Source organism: Poecile atricapillus, chromosome 3 (genome assembly GCF_030490865.1).
Source record: "Poecile atricapillus isolate bPoeAtr1 chromosome 3, bPoeAtr1.hap1, whole genome shotgun sequence".
Lineage (NCBI taxonomy): Eukaryota > Metazoa > Chordata > Aves > Passeriformes > Paridae > Poecile > Poecile atricapillus.
In genome coordinates, this window is record NC_081251.1 from 83,721,361 (window position 1) to 83,729,807 (window position 8,447).

The 8,447-nt window shown below is 44.4% G+C and overlaps 1 long non-coding RNA gene across 1 annotated transcript; it reads right to left on the reverse strand.

Annotated features, from left to right (window-relative positions):
• Positions 1-2,351: 2,351 nt before the first annotated feature.
• LOC131578181 (uncharacterized) lies at positions 2,352-8,246 on the reverse strand. The gene is made up of 3 exons (XR_009277402.1): positions 7,961-8,246; positions 5,612-5,821; positions 2,352-5,511 (listed from the first exon to the last, which is right to left on the reverse strand). It is a non-coding gene; the product is annotated as an uncharacterized LOC131578181 (long non-coding RNA).
• Positions 8,247-8,447: the final 201 nt, after the last annotated feature.

The following is an 8,447-nucleotide window of genomic DNA, read 5'->3' on the forward strand; positions in this document are numbered from 1 at the left end:
TGTTGTAATAGACTTTAGTATCTGATAACAGAGCCCTGCTGGAGTCTGGCATGAGGACAGAAGGAATCAAAGGTCATGCCATGAATTCCAGTTATTCTGATATGCATCTATAGTCAGAGGAAGGAGCTCAAGAACAGGAACTGTAAACTGGTGGGGAGGGCTAAAAAACAAAAGCTGGTTCAGGGATGACAGGTTTGGGTCATTTTGGATCCTAGCTGGACATCTGGTTGCACATGTTTGCCAGGGACATGGAACAGGGTTTTCCCTGATGGAGTGAACACGAACTCTGCCATTACTAGTTTAACAAACAGACTAAACACACAGCAATAAATGCATTAAACAGCTCTCACATGTCTCTCCAGAGGCCTCTCCCTCATGGAGGAGCTGATTCATGACATGGATGGGCTGATCAGCAGATAGGTAGGAGATGCAAATATGCAGTGTGTACCTTGCACCAGGGGAACTGTCTGCACTCGGAAACAGCTGAGAATGGATATGATACAGCACCAAGTTTCTCTGCTCACTGCCTGCTTTTGCCTCATGAGTCTGACGCTACCACTCACCTTGTGCCTTACTCCTAGCAGATGCCTGGAGGGCACAGTGATGCACACTGAGGGCTGAGAGAGTTCACACAAGGAGAGAGACTGCAGCTGTGCAGAGATGGTTCAGCAAATCCTGCACAGCACAGCTTTGTGCTGGGCTCTGGAGGCAGGAAGAGGAGTTTTAAGTTCCTGTGGTACCCAGAAGAAAAGGATAGGATGGGACATGTTGGAACAGAAATGAAGGATGGGGACACAGAAGAAAAGCTCCTAGTAAGTGACTGACACTTCTAGCTGTATTGCAATAAATTATCTTACTTCTTTCTTCTTATGCTTCAATGAAATGATGCCACTGTTTTCACAGTTTCACAACATTATCCTACAGCCTCAGACTAGACGTGCTCACTCTGCCTTTATATTTCAAATTGTGACTTCTATTTGAGTTCACCTGCTATATGGCTGTTGCCTTATGCCTCATCACAGGTACTGACAAAGGCTTTGATGACAATCTAAAGTCACTTTTGAGACAGGAAAGATCTGGTAAACAGACAGGAGCTTGAAATAGGGGTGCAGCATAGACAGGGACAATACAAACTGTTAGCATATGTTATCATCAGAGCATCTATTTTCTTTGCTCCTCTGCTGTAAATGGAACACATCAGGCAACAACAGAAGCTACCCATGAGGAATTGCATGAGGGGTTGATTTTTAGCAACTGAGTAGTTACAGATCCAGACCACTGAAAGCTGGTCCCAAACTCCTGGAAAACTGATGGGGAAAATCTGATGGAGTTCAGGGAGGTTTGGCTTTAACTTCACAGAGAACAGCCTGAAATTGAAACACTGGGCGCATAAAACCACACCCATCCAGTAACTACAAGGAAACTGAACTGAAACTGATAAATTTGAGCTTCAGTGAACAGATTAAATCACCCATTTACATTAGCAAGCAGGAGAGCTTAGTTTTAAATATTAAATAAAACCTTCTTTTCTATTGATCATTTTAATTATTTTCCATAAAGAAAGGATGATAGTCATCAGGCTGTAAGCAGAAAGACTCTGTTGACTTAAAACCACATACAGTCTATCTACTAAATAACTGTTACCAGCAGACAGTTTTATCTACACATATTTATTTACAGCTTTACATGCTTTTATTAGATCTCGATTATTACAATCTTCTATACTGGGAAATGGTGAATTATGTATTTTTAATTTGTTATAGGATGACTTTATCTTTAGAATTGATTCATATCAGGCTGTAACTGGAATGAATTTGAATCCATTAAAAAAAATCTCTAAAAACATTTATATTAAACTCTATTGTTTATATAAACCACCTTAATTGCAAAACACAAAATAAAAATTAATATTAAACAAAGAAGTTGTATCAGTGTCTAGTGAGTTAAACAGGTTGTTCAAGGATACCATATATCCCAGCATTGTAGATCTTCTGCATCTTGTTTGCTCATCCTCACTTTTCCTCATAGGTCAGAGAAGAAAAACAAGCTTGCCTGTTTTTTTTCCAACTTCATTAAGTTTCTTAAGTTTGAACAAGCAAGTCACTGAATTTAAGTTATTGAATAAACTAAAATGGAATAACTAGTCATCATCTACTCATGGAAGAGAAATTGGTCTCAAAAGTTGATTTATCATTTATCAAGTTTTTGTTCCAGGTGCTTAGGCAGTGTTTTGGTCCAACTTTCTGAAATGTTTTGGCAGGAAACATGTGTAACTCGATATTTAAAAATATAATTAAGACAAAGAGATACTTTTTATCAAATATAATAAGCATCCAAATACAGATGGCCATTGTTCCACATTTAAATAGCTCTATTTCAAAAGAGATGAAATATATTGAACTTATAATTCTTCAATTTTTTAAAAGTCCACCATTGTTATCATAAGTCATCTACAACGGATGTTAAGAATGGATGCAGGATGGAACTTGCATTTCCTACACAGTGACCAGCCTACCTTAAGCTGCCACTAGGAGACTGTGGGTGGCTTCAGCACCACAAATCGCTGCCTCAGAGACAAAGTTTCCACCTGGGAATTACAAGTATTCCCCAGACAGCTGTCAGAGCAGTCATGTCCACTTGGGTTTTTTTATCCTCTTCCACCCAGCCTGTTTTTCTTGTTACAATCACAAAGGAAGTCTTTCTATACTGGTTGTGAGACTGGAGGAAGACCCTAGTCAACATGAACAGAGCACAAAATTGATGCTGATATGCCTGCTTGGATTGGAAAGGCACCTGAAACACCACCCTGAAGATCCTGCACTCCTGGCCTCTTTGCCCACCCTAGGAAAGTAGTCTAATCAAGTGGGAAAGGGGCAGCCCCTCCCTGTGGTACACTGTGAAAAAGGCTGACACATGCTGTTCTAAAAGGTTGTGATACTCTTCTGTTTTATTGTCAGTTGGCATTAATTAATTGGCTACTGTCTTCTTTCAGAATTGGTCTCAACCAAGCAGTATCTTTGTGATTTATACTTGGTACTTCCTGATAAAAGATTTTCCACTCTAACGCAGCTTGAGCAAGACTTGCCTCTTCTTCATGCCAACTTCATTGAAGAGTCTCATCTTCCTGCTTCTGCCTCTCTTTGTACTAAATGCCATGGGAGACAAAAATGGACAATCTTTGAGCCAGTAGCCTGTCCACTACTCTTCCATCACCAGCACTCGGTCTGTCATCTTGCCTGGTGGCAACAAACATGTCACCATTAAGAGGAATTGTTTTGGGGTCAGATGCTCCTAACCTCCAGCTTCACTGGCTTCAGGGAGATGAATCTGTGTTATGCCAGCTGAGGATCTGTTCCTTCAGGAAAACAAGGCCTATCTGAAAGGCTGTACAGGGAAGGAAAACAGGTTTTCTTATAAGGTTAGCTAACACTACTTTAACTAAAGCCCACCACAGCCTAATTTCTGGAGGCTTAGGGCACGTAAATCTTGGATTAACTCGATATTCAGTAGAGCTTTGCAATCCACTCGTAACATTTTCCAGTTCAGTATGAAGAATTGGGCCTCTCATGAGCGTCTTTTCAGCATTTCTCCAAAGCTCTGGATATCCTTCTTCAGTGAGGGATTTGGAGGGGATGCATTATGAGCAGGACACTAATCTGCTCCTCACTGTGGCATGTGAGGAACAGAATCTCAGACAGCATCATACGACATTTGATCCCTATTTCATCCCTAGGGTAACCTGGTGGAGACTAGTGTGCAGCCCTTTCAGCCCAGACTCCAGTATTTAGCTGCTAGAGATGTTCTGGAGTCGAGTTTTCACAGATGATTTTAGGTGGGAGAATATATCCAACTCCTAAATTAACCCGAGTAGAGAAGGCAGTTTGCTGTCACTGCTGGAACACTGCTGTCAGTCATTGCTGTTCAGAAATTTTATATACATCTCAAGAGCCATGACAGAGAGAAAAATCTGAAGCTCAGCCTGTTAAGGAATCATGGTGTTCACATTTTTAGTTTCCAGGTTCACTCTTTTTTTCTTTTTTTTTGAATGCCTGAGAGGTCTTCTGTTTGCAATTCAGTGCAGGCTTCTGGCTACAAGAAACAATTAACCATGCCTCCAATCCGGACGGAAACAGAAAGGTACGGACAGAAGATTAAGATCAAATCCCCAAACATAAAAGGAAATATAAAGCAAAAAATTGAAAAGCGGAACGGCATGCTTCATCTCTATCATTGATAAAATATTTTGCAATCCTGGAAAACTTAATAGCTTCTTTGGCATAATCTTTATGACCTTAAAGGGGTGATAAGGAAGGTAATAAAAAACTGTTTCTGAAAGCTTATACATTTTCCTAGTCAACTCAGTTTTTCCTTCTCACCTCCAAGGCTAACATTCAAAAGGAAGTTTGACACATATGGGTTGGAACTTGGAAGCTGTTTATTTAGCTTCTCCCAGGATACTAGCTATGGAACCTTGCAGAGCAGAGCAAGAAAGGGAGCCCTGTGAAGTGGGAACAGCATCAGAAAATTGAAGGGTCTTTAGCTCAAACTGCTCAAATTTATTAAAACAATATAGGTCAGTGGAGTTGTCCAGAGGGTTACATAAGGCAGAAAGTAGCACTCCATAGGAGACGAGAAGGGAGCCTGTTAAAAGGCAAAGCCACTCCAGTTTGTTTATGGCCAGAGGTTACTGTCTTGTCGTGTGTCTCTTCTCCATTGCTGACGAGTAAATCACACTCTTTATCTCCACAGCAGATGAGAATTTGGACTGGGTTGTTGTTTTGTGAGATGCAAATTAAAGCAAATGGGGCTGTTATTTATTATTATGGCTAGCATTATTATTTTGCTCCAGCCATCTCTGAATTTCAGACTCATTAAGGAATTTCACCACAAAAATGGTGAAATTCCTTAATGTTTCTTGAAGGGAATGTTAGGCATGGTAATAGCAGTAAGGATAAAAGCTTGATCCACCTGAAAAGAAAGGTGGCTTCGCAGTTGCGTACAGAAAAGGGAAATGATCAAATATCCTTTGAGTCCTCATTCTCACTCTGGGCCAGAGGTCAGCATGAAGTTGGATATGACATCTGGGAACATGGAAGTACTTGTGGCCTGCTAACACATCTGTCCCAGTACCAACCTCCTTCTGTTCTGCCTGCTCCTCCTGTTCCAGAAATCCAGCTTCATATCTTAAACACTGTCCTCTGTGTCTCAATTCCCTGGTCCTTGGTGTAGACAGGCATCTCTTGCAAAGGTGTTAGGTCCCTGCAGCTCTCACATCTCAGTAAGGGTATTCTCCGTTTCAGATACCCAAATCTCAAGTATTTTCAGAAGTATCCTTCAGAAGTGGAAGCCTGCTGTCCCTTTTCATGCCTCCAGTTTGGATCCTGTGATACATTGCTCCTTCCTTTCCACAGCTTCAGCTCAGAGACAGGGCGGAGCCACTTGTACTGAGAACTCTTCCCAAAATCAGGCAGCACCCAGGTCCCACTGAAGCTCATGCAATCAGAGAACACCCTATACCACAGAAAACATAGGTACTATTTTTCATGTTTTCAGGTCTGTAAGAACAAATAACTCTGCTAGCTTTTAGACTGTCTGATCCAATGACACCTACCGAGTGGGCCACAACCTAGGAAGTTTCACAGCAGCTTCAGGAACAGGTTCCTGGGAGGAAACATGAAACATACGCTTTTGAGCCATTTGCTGGGAGCTGGTCAGAGGAACAAAGGAGTTTTATCTTCTATGGGAAAATGCTGAATCATCAAAATCCACATTTTTCATAGGGGCACATCAGTTTTCATGACATTTTCAGGAAGAAGTTTCTCTAATACAGGATAGAAAGCAGAAGGTTATTTTTATTTTCACAGAGGGCAGAGAGTTGAAAGGGACAGACAGGGATAAAAGGCTACAATCATATTCAGTCCACTGAACAAACAATGTGAGAGTCAGTTCAAGTTTTGCACTGCCTGATCCAGATGCAGGGTTGGATCTGGTCTGAGCAAACATCTGCATGCTAGAGAATAGCTGGAGGGGACAAGGGTGTAAATGTCTCTCCTTGCATAATTTTTCCAAAATACATTTAAAAAAGCTTGGGTCTGTCCCATGTCAGAAAAGCAGTTCTGACACTCTGCAAACATCTGTACCTGAGGATTCGGCCCTCCCAGCCAGATGCATGGTTTACATTCTCCTACACCTCATATACATCCTTCCAACTCACCAAGCTGCAGCAGCATCTGTGCCACACATCAGGGTCACATCCCTACAGGACAAAAGGGTATAAGACGTGAGTCCTCTCCTACACTCAGAGCACTGCTTCCTTTCTTTCCTGTGCAGAAACTTTTCTCCTTATCAGCCAACCTCTGCCATGCCAACATGGCATAGGTTTTTGGCTGCGAGAGCACTGGCTTCCTTCATGCTACACCTATTTACCTCAGTAGAGGATCTGGGCCCCTGGAGCACAGCAAAGATGCTCTGACCACAGCACTCAGTCCTTTCTGGAATAAGCTCACAAGAGCACTGCACGCTTCTCTCCTGATCTGTCAGAAATGCATCAGCCTCCTGCTGCACCTGGACAGGAATGCTGCTCTTCAGGGTCACTTTCTTCCCACACTAGGTCCTATCTGTCTTCTAGGATCTTGCTGCTGGGTGAAATGCATTTTCTTTTGACACATAGATGCCTTTGTTTGGTTGGCTCTGCTCTTTTTAAGGGGTCACCCTCAGCCCATGCAGCTCTCACCCTAAGCTCTTAGTTTTTGGTGCCCCTGAAAGTGTGGTATTTTATGATTAATTTACACCAAATCTCAGTTCAAAAGGGACCTGATATGATATTTTTTAGTGGGCAAGGCTTTGGAAAAGCAGAAATCCTTCTCAGGTACAGCAGATCTGTTGTCCTAACAGGTAGCCATTTCCATTACTAGTACAGTACATTACTAGTACAGATATTCACTCCTCACGTGTGGCTGGGAACCTTAATTCCTAAGAAGGGAAGAGACTTGTATGGTTCATAGTGTTACAGGCCTTTCAAACTGCATTTTCTAGTCCTTCAGCTTCTCGCTGTCTCCGAGAGGCCAAAATTTAAAGCAGGTCTGTGCTCTAGTGAGTAACTGATGTAATTGCGCTCATTTGTTACAAGGAGCTTTCACAAGAGGGGGAGGCGATGGCCCCACGCCAGGAGGTGTGTCCCCGATGACAAGCCGCGGAGCCAATCACAGCCCTGAAAGATCATCACATTCATACCAAAAAGAAAAGAAACCGCCCCAGGGTATTTATATTGAGGAAGGAGAAAAAGAAAAAAAAAAAAATTTAAAAAAAAAAAAAGAGCTGGCAAGAAAGAGAAAAAGAGACTGAGAACCTGTAACTTTGTTAACTAACTCTGTAGCTGAATTGAAAAAGGCCAGGCTGCTCCCCCTACAACTCTTGCTTCCTATCCCCTCCCCTCTCTCAAGCATCTCTGGAAATCCGTCTGTGAACTGGAGTGAAAAGTTCAGCTGCTTGGAGTGGTCCTCCTCTCCCCTTGGCAGGCAGCCTAGTGAGCTGCTGCCTGTGGGGCTGCCCGCCCTGGCCTGAGCCGAGCCTGGCCTCGGGAGGGCGAGTCTCGGCAGGCAGGTGGGCAGCGATCCCTTGATGCCGGCAGGGCAGGGAGCAGGGCTGGCCAGGAGCCCCCGGGATTAATAATTACCTTCACGACACCCAGCACGCTGGCATGAGCTCTCAGCTGCCCGTACCTCTGTTAAATAGCTATGGAAAGAGAAGGCAGGTTTAGCTTTAACCAAGGGGTAAACTAAATCTATAAGGGGTCAGCACTTACAAATGCTGAGCCGCCAAAAACTAGGCAGCCACAGGTTATTTATTCCACTTGCACAAGAGGACTGTAAGGTCCAAAGGATGAGAAGGCCCGTGGCAGCCTACAAACCCCATTTTCTGCCCCTGGCCTGTTGGATGAAGCAGGGTAAAAAATGCTTACCCTCCTTCAGCGGCGTTTCTTCCTGCCTACCCTCTCTGCTGCGTTTCTCTGTTCTGACTGCCCGTTCCCGGGTACAGACTGTCTCCGACCGCTTTGTGCGGAGCCTCGCACAATGGGGCTTTAATATAACCTCAGCGCGAACGAGCTGCCATTAATAATAATAATAATAAACGCCCATCACACCCTACAGCAGCCGTGGATAGGACCGAGCAGCAGCCGCAGCTCCACTCCCACATGGGAAACTGGTGTCCCCCGGGAGCGGGAGCCTCCTCTCCGCGGCCGCTCTTGCTGCCGGGGGCAGGCGCTGTGCTCTGCCGGCGTGGGGAACACAAAGGCTTTTCCGCGCCCGGGAAGCTCCGCAGCGGGCTGGGCGGCCGGGCCGAGCCGGGCCGGGCCGGGCCGGGCCGAGGCGCGGGGCTGCCCTGCCACCTGCCGGCTGCAGGGGCTCCGTGCGGGCCGCAGGCACGGCCCCTACCCCGGCCTGGAG